Below are 12,180 nucleotides of genomic sequence, written 5' to 3' on the forward strand. Positions count from 1 at the left end.
CAAGCAGCCCTGGTAACTAGGCTCAAAATAAAAATACATTCGCACAGTTTTTGTGAAATCAAAACTTTATAAAAATCTAAGGACAGTTGGGAGCAAAGTAAAATTTTTCCTGTCTTCAGACAACATACTGGAAAGGAAGAACTGGGACTTATATAGAAATAACAATACGAGACCAAATATAGGTGTTAGATGAGTTACAGTACAGTTGGGACATAGTTGCAGTTAAAAGATGAAATTACTAACTGGATTTTTAAATGAGAATTGTATCTCTTCACATACTCCTTTCTCCATTTCTTGCTAGCTTGTAAACTTAGTGGAGTAATGTTTCTTTTACTAAATCTTAAATCTACTCACTGCAGGAGTTCGTTTTTAAGTTCAGTTCTATAATTTTCTGTGAGACTTAACTCTTAAGAGATTTGGTAGACTTTAAATCAATAGTTAAATAAATTTTGCCACAAACTGGCCTTGTGGGCCACAGGGCTTCATCTGCAAAATATGAAAGTTGGATGTAAATGAGGTCCGTGGTCCTTCCACCTGTGATAATCTTCTCCGATACTGGAAGGTAATTTGTCTCTGTATTTGTTGAGGTTTACGTACCCATCCTGTTTTTATAGCTGAACTAAGTTTGCAAGTATTAATCTGAGTAAATGTTGAGAACCTGACTTTTGAGGGAGGGTAGACATAAGATGGCATAGACATATAGTTAGATGTGACTGAATCTGTTAGCATCATAATGTGGAGTGTAGATCTCTTGTCTCTCTGCCAACAGCTTTGGATGAACTTTTAATTAGATTGCCATACTTAATCTGTGTTCATTTTTACTTTTTTTTTTCAAGGTTGTGGGTGGGAAGTATGGATGAGAAATCCTTGAATAAAAATCTCAGATGGTTTGTATGGAAAGATTTTTGGTCAAGATTGTCTTTGTCTTCTTGTCTGTTCCATCTATTTCTCTCTCTGCTGTCCTGGTTTTATTTAGGCCACCTTCATTTTGTAATTCACTTTGCTAGTGTTTGTGTTATGTCTGCGTGTATTTACTAGTTTTTAGGTTATTTTTCTATTAACCACATACATCAGGCATGTGTTTTCACTTTTCTGCTTTGGTTAACTCATAGCTTTATTTTTCTCTGGAGAGAGTATACACATTTAAGTGTAGTTTTGGTCTAGTTCATATACACATTTAAGTGTAGTTTTGGTCTAGTTCATTCATTCAGCAAATGTTAAATTCTTGAAGTGACTGCCTTTGTGGAGGAGATGAAGCAAATGCTTTAATTCTGTATAGAAAATTAAAAAGTAAGAAATTTGAGCAAATAAAGGAAGAGGGACCATTTGCAGTATAATTTTTTCCCCCAGCCCTTATTATTTCATTTCATGTTCCCCTTTGTTTTTTTTTTTAAAGATTTTATTTATTTATTTGACAGACGGAGATCACAAGCAGGCAGAGAGGCAGGCCCAGAGAGAGGAGGAAGCAGGCTCCCTGCTGAGCAGAGAGCCCGATGTGGGGCTCGATCCCAGGACTCTGAGATCATGACCTGAGCTGAAAGCAGTGGCTTAACCCACTGAGCCACCCAGGCGCCCCTCATGTTCCTTTCTTAAGGACTTCAGCACCTTTCTTTCTCTGCTCTCTATTAGAGGGCACTGTTCTCGTTTAGTTCTTGTTGAATTGCCCCTTGTAAGACTGATCTCTTTGAGGGCAAGAATAATTTCTTTTTCCCCATATATTCACAGCATCTAGTACATAGTAGACATTTGAATTAATTATGCAAAATATTTGAATTAATTATGAATTTTATTTAATAAGAATTGTAAAGAGCTTGGTCACATTTTATCTTTTCAAATACATGTATATTTATGTATATACATCTTTCATACTGATTTGGCCTGGTTATAGTCTAGACACTTCCAAATCTGTGTAATTTTTAGAGATAAATCTTGAAATCTTAAAGAGGTCATTTTAATTGCAATAATAGATAATCTTAATTGTGCTAAGAAGTTACCAGCCTAAATAAAATTATTTTAGATGTACTTCCTTGCTGGGAGAATCCGTGTGCAGGCATATCTAGATGTGAAAGAGAAAGAAAAAAAACCACATTAAAATACTCTGTACTTCTTATTTTTTCAAGCCTTTATGTTCCACCTTCTCAGTTACTGTTAAGGTTGAAGACCTCCTTAGTTGCATACACACCCCTGCCCCCTTCTGATTAATTTATGGGACTGTGGGATTAGGGAAAGGATGGTGGAACCTTTCAACTATTTTTCACCAAACCTCTTTCACTTGTGCTCCCAGAAAGACATGAAAGGCAAACCTTGTTTGCCTTAACTCAGAAATGGAAATAAGAGTTTGTTTTAAAAAGTGATTGTCCCAGTGCTGAACAGCAGTGATCCTCCTTCAGTAGATAGTACCAGTTCTTACATGGTTTAAGGCTGCATGATGATCTATCAAGCATGTTACCATTATTTTACTTAGCAAATATTTATTTGTTAAACATTAGGTTACTTCTAGTTCCCATTTTATTTTATTTTTAAAGATTTTATTTATTTATGTGACACAGAGAGGGACAGCAAGACAGGGAACACAAGCAGGGGGAGGGGAAGAGGGAGAAGCTGGCTTCCTGCTGAGCAAGGAGCCCTGTGTGGGGCTCCAGCCCATGACTCCCAAGATCATGATCTGAGCCGAAGGCAGCTGCTTAATGGCTGAGCCACCCAGGCACCTCTCTAGTTCCCTTTTTAAATTGTTGGTACTGTGATGAACATATTTGTGCATGGAGCTTTCCCCTTATTTTGGGGGTATTCACATATTGGCATATAACCTGAGGATTTATCAGATGAAAGATTACTGATTCAGACTGTTCAAATAATTAATAAAATCTACTTGATTACTTTCCAGGAGATTAACATTGCCATCGTGGAAGCAGTGAGAATATGTGGATTTTTAGATAATTTGGATTTGACCTTTTCGTTTTTTAGGAAAACGAGGAAGACTTGGAGGTGTCAACACTAAACATCTGACTCGTCATCTTCTATTTTGGTTGTTTTGGTTTTTTCCCCCCTCTTCTAATAGGCTGTGACTTGAGTGCTTTTGACCAATTGGTATGCTGCTAGTAACAATGAACAACTTTTTTTTTTTTTTTTTTCTCCCCCCAAGTAATGTGGTGGTTTTGGAGAAGACTATTTGGCCTTATAGCGGTTTATTTTGAAGAAATGTTGTCCTAGAGGTCATGTACCTACATACTCTCTACCTCACCTTTATGAGAAAAATGTAAATGAACGATGGATGAGAAGGAAGCTGCTGTCAGAAGTGATTTTGGAGGAAGCGAGTTCTGGGACAATATCTGGACCTAAGTCCTATGTTATTTTTAGCACCATGACTGATAATAATTAGACTTTTCAAGACAGAGGTTAAATTGTTGGTTATATTATGGCTTACCACACAGGGAAAGGCCACATTACACAAAAGATGGCCTAAAATAGTATCATATTAGTGCTTAAAAGGTTTAACTTTTCTGTAACTTTAGTCTTGTAAAACAGGTGCTTTTCTCAGTTATGCTAGGTGAATTAATCATACAGTTAATATGTAAATAGATATTAAAAATGAAGTGTGGGGAGTTGCAGATTAATCAGCTTTCAGGGATGTTTTCTTGGCAGGACTTTTTAAACATAGGTTGAATTCTGAACAGAGACTGAAGTTAACTGTTACCTTCATAATGTTCAACAGTTGTCAGGTTAGAGAAGAATACAGTTGTATCAGTTTCCAGATATGGTATACCTTAAGTAATTTTAAATGAGGAAGATTGAGGAAAGTAGAGAGTTAGATCAGAAATAATTTACAAGGAAGTACTTTTTGAGTACTTAAATTAGCTTTAAATAGACTTTGTGGAATAGTTTTTTATAATCAGTTAGATTACAAAAAAGAATGCTCCTTTATTGTAATTTTTTAAAAAAGTAATCTCTGCACCCAACATGGGACTCGAACTCAAAACCCCGAGATCAAGAGTCACACATTCTTCTAACTGAGCCAGCCAAGTGCCCTAAGAATGTTAGGCTCAGGTCATGATCTCTGGGTTCTGGGATCGAGTCCCGCATCGGGTTCTCTGCTCAGCAGGGAGCCTGCTTCCCTCCCTCTCTCTGCCTGCCTCTCTGTCTTGTGATTTCTCTCTGTCAAATAAATAAATAAAATCTTAAAATAAAATAAAAGTCTTAAAGGTGTTTTAGTGGGTTGAGCGTGAATTTTAGAGCCAGATAGACTTAACTTCAAATTATGGCTCTGGTATGCATGAGATATGTGGCCCCCCCCCCTTTTAAAGATTTTATTTATTTGACAGCGATCACAAGTAGGCAGAGAGGCAGGCAGGCGGGGGGTGGGGGAAGCAGGCTCCCTGCTGAGCAGAGAGCTTGATGTGGGGCTCTATCTCAGGACCCTGAGATCATGACCTGAGCCAAAGGCAGAGCCTTAACCCTCTGAGCCAGGTGCCCAGGATATGTGGCTTTAAGCAAGTCAGTTAAACCTGACTTTCGGTGTGTAGAGATGAAAGAGCCAGTTCAGTTCCTAGCATGAAGTTAGCTATTGCCAGATTTTGCTTAGATAAAAATGTCTTAATTTCTATTTTGATGATAAACAAGCTCTTCATCAAATTAATACAGCTAAAATTCTGGAGAAGAAACTTTCTTCAGGTGTGTGGTACAGCAATTTCCATTCTGTTTGATAAATACAGGCCATACTAGCTTTCTCTTGTGTATAACAAATTACCACACATTTAGTACCTTAAAACATGAATCTCTTAAGTCACAGTTTACATGGGGTTAAGCTGCAGGGCCCTGTGTTAGGGATTTTACCTGTCTGGTGCTGCGATGTCGTGAGAGGTTTGATGTCCTCTTCCAAGCTCACCGGTTGTTGGTTCAATATGGTTCTTGTAATTTTAAGACTGAAGTCCCCCATTTTCTAGCTAGCTGTCAGCTGGTGACTCTCTCAGCTCCTGGAGAGTGTCCTCATGTCTCTGCCACATGGCCCTGTTCGTATGCCTTCTGACACAGTAGTGGTGACCTGCAGGGCCAACAGAAGAATCTCTTCAGGAAGGGTCAAGTAAGTCTTTTAAGAGTTTTCTCTAAGTCAGGCTTACACTGATTAACTTGAAAATCAACTGACTTGGGATTTTAATTACACTTATATTCCTTCACTTCAGTGAATGGGTTCATATGATCAGTTATATAATTTAACCTTACCATGAAAATGAAGTCCACTCCCTCTGTAGTCCTGCCTACACACCGTGGAGGGAGGGATTATACAGGAGATGTGTACCAGAGGTGGGAATCTTGGAAGCCTTCTTAGAATTCTGCCTTACATGGACACACAAAATTACTATATTTGATTTTACCCAGTGGGCGCACCTGGTTTCAAGCCCATCTGTCATTATGTCCTGGTTTTTTATTAACCACAGCATTTGAATATGGCTTTTTTCCATTGTATTTTTTGTCCTCCTTTTTATAGTCAAATGGAGCTTTTGACCGAAAGAAATTGTTGTGGGTAGGAGAGGAATATGCCTGAAAACTGATTTATGAGCATAAGGGCCAGGGTTTGCCAGAGTTTTGTTTTTGTTTTCTTTCATATATATGATTGAAATCTTAAGTTTTCAAAGGAACAAAGAATTAAGGAGAGGAAACCTGACTCCCTGATCTCTTGTTTGCCAAGCTAGCCACTACGCTAGCAGTTACAGAGTGTGCTGCTCATGCAGACTGCTTCAGGTATGATTGTTGAAGACGGGTGAGCTTTCTAAAGCACTTTCAAAGGTACCTTGCAAATTATAAGTTCAAGATTACAAAAATAATATGAAACTTACATAAAGGAACAGACTTTTTTTTTTGTTTGTTCTTTTTAAAGATTTTATTTATTTATTTGACAGAGAGAGATCATAAGTAGGCAGAGAGGCAGACAGAGAGAGGGGGAAGCAGGCTCCCTGCTGAGCAGAGAGCCCGATGTGGGACCCCGAGATCATGACCTGAACCGAAGGCAGTGGCGTAAGCCACTGAGCCATCCAGGCGCCCAGGAACAGACTGTTTTAAGAGAAGAGATTTGCTTTAAAGTGGTAAAAGAACTCCTTAGATTGAGTGAGGAGTCAGGAATGTGAAATACACTTCTTCTTATGAAATCTTTCTGCATGTCTTCAGATAAACTCAAAAGTCCTGTATCCGGGCATTTAAAACAACATCCTATTTGGCTGCTTTGCTACCCACCCTCCCCCTTAAGTAGAATAAGCTCCTTGAGGGCAGGATCTGTATTTTGTCTTCTTTCCTAACGACTCTTGACTTGGAGGAGGCAATCAGTAAATATTCCTTGATTCTGCACTTCATACTTCATCGTGGTAAAGAATATTAGCACTTTCATACTTGTAGTGCAGAGATAAGCTTTAGCTCATGTTGAAGATACTTTATGTAGCAGTAGTAATGAATTCTAAAGTTAACGGCTCTCAAGTGATTTGTTTTTACTCCTAGGAAGGTGTTTGAAAATAATAGTCTTACATATTAATGAATATAGCTTGATATATTAACCCCAGGCCTCGTTATCTATTTACCAGGCTCATGGCAAACAAGAAACAATTTATAAAGGGGCTAAGGAAGGTTATTATAGAAGTATTATTAATATAATTAGCGTGCCACTTAACGTCTGTCTCTGCCTTCCTCTCTGGTTACTTCTGGACTGGATAGCCAAACTGAACATTTTGCAGTTTCTTGACTACACTACTGTCTTTTGCCAGTTACCTCTGTGTAGCATCCAGTGCCTAGCATTATCATAGAAAGGTGATACTCTGTATATTGTACAGTGATTTGCTTTTGTTTCTTTTTCATAGCATACACTTCTTGAAAGTGGGAAACCATGCCTATCTTCTTAATTCAGTGCTTGTCACAGAATAGACATTTACATGTAAAGGAATGAATGAGACAGTGAAACTGAAAACCAGACACGTGGTTTAAAGCACATGGTCTTCAATGTAAGCAAGTTCACAAACCTTAACTCCCAAGGGTAGTTCAGTCCACAGCACAGTGGTACAAGTGATGCTCCTGATGTCCAGGATTAAAAATGCTGTAGATTTAAGTTTATATTACACACAAGTTAAAGGGGATTGACCTGTAGTCAAGTCAAGCATATAAAACATGCAGTCATTTGCTTGGGGTCTTATGATCTTATCCTTTATTCTTAAGATCACTAGGTTTGTGTTGAATAGAGCTGAGATGTCCACAGACTCTTCTTTTTTTATACCTATGGTCCTTTTAGAAGGTTTGCTACAAATGTTCTGAAATATCTTGTCTTCTTTGCAAGATCATACAGAAGGTTAATTAAAAAACAATGAAAAATTATTAATCTTAGTGAAAATGGACAGTAATCTTTTTGTACTTAATACATGATTTTACCTCAGGTTTTCTTAACATGAAGTCTCATCTGTCCTTTAGAACTTTAGAATTAATACCAACAGAAAAGATATTAATAGATATTATTATGGGAAACATAGGAAGGACCTTGCATTTTTGAGCAGTGCTGTTTTGTCTTTTAAAAACGTTTCTATAAGAGAGATCTGTTGCCAGAGGCAGCCTTTACCATCCTTTATTTGTTTTCATGTTTAAGATTAATTTTTAGTTTCTTTCCAGTCTCTGCTAACACAAATACCTAGAAAATCCAGACTGTCCTTCGTAGACATGATTCTCCACATTGGTGCAGCTAGCCATGAACTATCCTTTTCTTCTCCCTCTTTTTCCCAGATATCTCCCGGGGCCAATTCAGCACCTCTACCTGGCCATCCTAACAAGGTGATTTGTGAAAGGGTGAGACTTCAGAGCCTGTTCCCTCTCCTCCCAAGTGATCAGAATACTACCGTTCAAGAGGATGCTCACTTCAAAGCTTTCTTCCAGGTTCTTATATATTTACCCTTTCCATACATAGGGCTGAAAGTCACAGATACATTTTAGGTTGTCTCTAGGAAGGCTTAAGACAGATTTCTCAATATCTTCTTTTCTGTTGTATATGGGAATAAGTATTCTTCTTAGAGGACTTCTTCAACATAACTTTTCAGCCAGCTTTTCTGAAGAATGTTTGTCCTTTCTTGAGTTGCTGTTTATCATTTGACCACTTAATATTCTTGTTTTTTGATCTTTTGGTCTTAATCACTTGTCTTAATAGCCCAAGTTCCATAGGAAAGTAGAAGATATTACAGAACATGAAGTTGTGTGGTAATGGAAAAATGGAAGCATGCAAGATATTTTTTAAAGCCATCACTGTTTACTTGCTTAGTGCTCAGAGTTTGATAGTGATGTGTATTTCAAAAAGAACATGGTAGCTTGTCTTCTATCACTTTTGATACCTGTAGGTAAAATGTGATTGAAATTTTTGTTATTATATATAAAATGAAAGTAAGTTAAGGCAGGGACTATCATTAGTTTATTCACAAGATTGCTAGGATTTGCTCACATAAATTACTGGCAACTCAATTTCCAGCCCATTGTTTCTGGAGAAGCATGTTTTAGTAATGGAAGTCAGTATTAGTATTACCAAAAGAAAAGTAGTTAAACAGTTGCTTCTGAATATTAGGGTTGTGGACCAAGGCATAGATTTGTATATGTGTATACAAATCTGAAGTAGTGAGAGCCCCTAACCAAAGCTTGGACTTTTTGATAGAACCAGCTCATTTTCTCTTTGTGTAGGAGTGGTAGGTTGGGGCTTAGGACTAGTTCTGAAAGAAATGCTTGTTTGTGATACGTTAAATTGGAGATATGAAATTTCTGAGAATAGCTTTGTAGGTGATCCATGGCTCTTCAATGTGATATTCCTTGTTGCAGTTTGTGCCAGGTTTTCCCCTTTGCATGCATTGTCTCCTTTGTTTTTAATCCTCCTGATAATAACCCAGTCATGGATGGTTTTCCAGATGAAGAAATAGGCTCAGAAAAGCTCTCTGAGATGCCCAGTTACAGAGCTAGTTAGTGGCAGAGACTCAGATTCACCTTTTGCTATTTTTGTCTACTATAACATACCACCTTTAGATAACAGATATTTCTGTAAATAGTACAGTATATGTTAAGAGACGTAGTTATCTGTATTGAATTAAATGGAATATTGATTACTATTTTTGATACAGGATTGGTCTGTAATAGCTTGACATTCAGTAGTAAACCAGTGGAGCTAAGGAAGATAACTGACTTACTGCTTTCACTGCTGCCACCAGTAAACAGTTATTTGATGTTTTCTTTGTTTTCCATACTTTGAGTCTGAGACATTAACTCAATATTAACTTCAAACTCAAGGAGTTGTTGGCATATGCAATAGATTTAAACATATGTTTTGAACAAAACAGCCAGTTCCATTTGAGTGTTGTAGAAAGGTGAAAGGTATTATTGTCAAATTTTTATTTATAGCCCTAGTTAAACTTACATTTTACTTTTTTCTAACTTTAAAACAAGGCCCTCAGTGTACTTGGCTCCCAGGGAAGACTGGAGATTTTTCTCTGCCCACTTCCTCACCTACCACACTGTTGCACATGAAGCAAAGTAAATCCTTCACACATCCCCTTTGAGATACTGTCACATACCTTCAGGTAATTCTGATAGTACAATCAGGTATGATTTCTTGTTATATTTCTCTCATTCTAAGAAAACTTAGTTGCCACATGAAAGGGAGAAATGTATACATTTCTTATCCTGTGAGTTACTCTTTTTATGTGTAAGGTTTTCATTTCTTGGCTGTCCCCCAAGTTCCTTCCCTCCCAGCCTTTTCTGCTTTCCTTCCCCTTGGAAAACTTCATTTGAAATAGATTCATCTACCTCTTTCTTGCATTTTTTTTCCCCTTAAAGCATCCTCTTTATTCCCTTATTTTAGCTGAAACCAGTTTCTCCTTAGAGGTATTATTTCCCTGCAATCTTGTGTAGGAGTTTTGTTTTGTTTTTTTTTTTTTTAAAAAAAAAAAAAAAAAGATCCCTTCCCCCCCAAGCATGGGAATTAAGTATGCATCCAGTAAGTGGGATGGTCATAGAGAAGAAGGAAGGTGTTTGATACTCTCTGGGATCCCTGTTTCCAACGACCAGTCATCTTTGAACAAAAACCTCATCTGTTTTTGAGCTGTATTTGTTATAGCTCAAATGTAGTTATATTTGTTCTTGTTTATTAAAGATCTTTGTACTTTGCTTATTTTATATTACTCATAAATTTTACATTTTAAATTTTATATTACTCAATCTTTCAAAATTTGCATGTTTTTCTAATTTTCAAAATTATAAAATATTTCATATATGAAAGTTATAAAGTATAAAGCAGACACATGTATAATTTATAGATTTATTTATTTATTTGACAGAGAGAGAGATTTCAAGTAGGCAGAGAGGCAGGCAGAGAAAGAGGATGAAGCAGGCTCCATGCCAAGCAGAGAACCCGATGCAGGACTCTATCCCATGACCCTAAGATCATGACCTGAGCTGAAGGCAGAGGCTTAACCCACTGAGCCACCTAGGCGCCCAACAGACACATGTATAATTTAAAAAACACCATCTATCCTAAGACAGCCATTACCAATACTTTAGAAATATTCAAATGACCTTTTACATCTTCTTGCTGTCCCATACCTGTGCCTTGGGTAAGACTGAATTTTGGGGGTGCCTGGGTGGCTCAGTGGGTTAAGCCTCTGCCTTTGGCTCAGGTCATGATCTCAGGGTCCTGAGATCAATCCCTGCATCAGGCTCTGTGCCAAGCAGAGAGCTTGCCCCTCTCTTGCCCCCCTCTCTCTGCCTACCTGTGATCTCTCTCTCTGTCAAATAAATAAATGAAATCTTGAAACACACACACACACAAATAAATTCTGAATTTTGTGTTTAATACCCCTCGCTTCTCTAAGTGGTTTCACTACATGCAGTATCCCTCAATACTATACTGTTTAGTTTCTGAACTTAATATAAATAGTATCAAACATTGTATTTTTGTCATTTTGAGAGTCAGCATTGTTGGTGCATGCTGCCATGTAGTTGACTCATTTTCCTTTCAGTATTTCATTTAATATGGATATGCTGACGTTCATGTTACTCAGAATTTGCATGCTTTTTTTTTTTTTTAAAAGATTTTATTTATTTATTTGACAGAGAGAGATCACAAATAGGCAGAGAGAGAGAGGAGGAAGCAGGCTCCCTGCTGAGCAGGGAGCCGGATGCGGGACTCGATCCCAGGACCCTGAGACCATGACCTGAGCCGAAGGCAGCGGCTTAACCCACTGAGCCACCCAGGCGCCCATTGCATGCTCTTTTTGATGGACATATCTAGTAGTTCACAGTTTTTTTTACTATTACTACAAGCATTGTTGCCATGAATATTCTTATATGTGTTTCTTGGTTGATATCAGTTGATTTTATTTATTTATTTTTTTTTAAAGATTTCATTTGAGAGCGAGGGAACACCAAGGGTGGGCAGGGGCCGAAGAGGGGGAGGGAGAAGCAGACTCCCTACTGAACAAGGAGCCCAGTGAGGGGCTTGATCCCAGACCCTGGGATCATGACCAGAGCCAAGGCAGATGCTCAACTGACTGAGCCTCCCAGGTGCCCCTCAATTGATACTTTAATTTCCGTAAAAGTGACGGCTTTGTGTATTTATTATTCTGGATTTTTGCACAGAAGAGGTATAGATATAAGCACATTTGCATCTCTATTAAAATAAGTCTATATTTAACATTAGAATCAAAACACCCCGTATAATTGTTCTAGAAATTTAAAGTATAATTAACATTTAGTAAAATTCATTCTTGTAAGTACAGGTTTGTGACTTTTGACAAACGCATACAGATGTGGAGCTACTGCCACAATCAAGATAGTAGAACAAATTCGTCTCCCAGAAAGATTCCCTCTTGTCTCTGCTGTCTACCCCTTATAGTTTTGAAATTATTAGTTTCTGTGCTATCAACCAATTCATTGATTGTGATCGAATTAGGGTGCTTTCATAAAACAGGTACATTGTGGAGAATTTCGATTTCATGTCAAGCACAACTCTTGATTTCGGGGTATATGTGTGTGTGTCCTAATGATAGCTGTGTGTTACTTCATTTTGTAAATTTATGAAAGTTAAGTAGGCGATTGAAATTTTTATAATTTATACACAGAAATAGACTGGTTTCTGAAAGAGAAGACTGTTGTAAAAAAAAAAAAAAAAAAAAACCTCCAGCAAAGTTA

The 12,180-nt window shown here is 37.6% G+C and overlaps 1 protein-coding gene across 6 annotated transcripts in view; it reads left to right on the plus strand.

The window, feature by feature from the left end:
- RNF38 (ring finger protein 38) overlaps window positions 1–12,180 on the plus strand; it is a 144,487-nt gene that overhangs the window by 93,841 nt on the left and 38,466 nt on the right. For 2 of the 6 annotated variants that reach the window (XM_044265352.1, XM_044265353.1), the window contains one exon: window positions 7,747–7,896. The exons of 2 other annotated variants lie outside the window; for them this stretch is intronic. The gene's annotated coding sequence lies outside the window, so the exon portion shown is untranslated. Of the gene's footprint in view, window positions 1–7,746; window positions 7,897–9,438; window positions 9,573–12,180 lie in introns of those variants that run through there. 2 more of the 6 variants (XM_044265351.1, XM_044265349.1) reach the window with 2 other exon arrangements.

The sequence above is a fragment of the Neovison vison genome, chromosome 9 (assembly GCF_020171115.1).
Source record: "Neovison vison isolate M4711 chromosome 9, ASM_NN_V1, whole genome shotgun sequence".
Lineage (NCBI taxonomy): Eukaryota > Metazoa > Chordata > Mammalia > Carnivora > Mustelidae > Neogale > Neogale vison.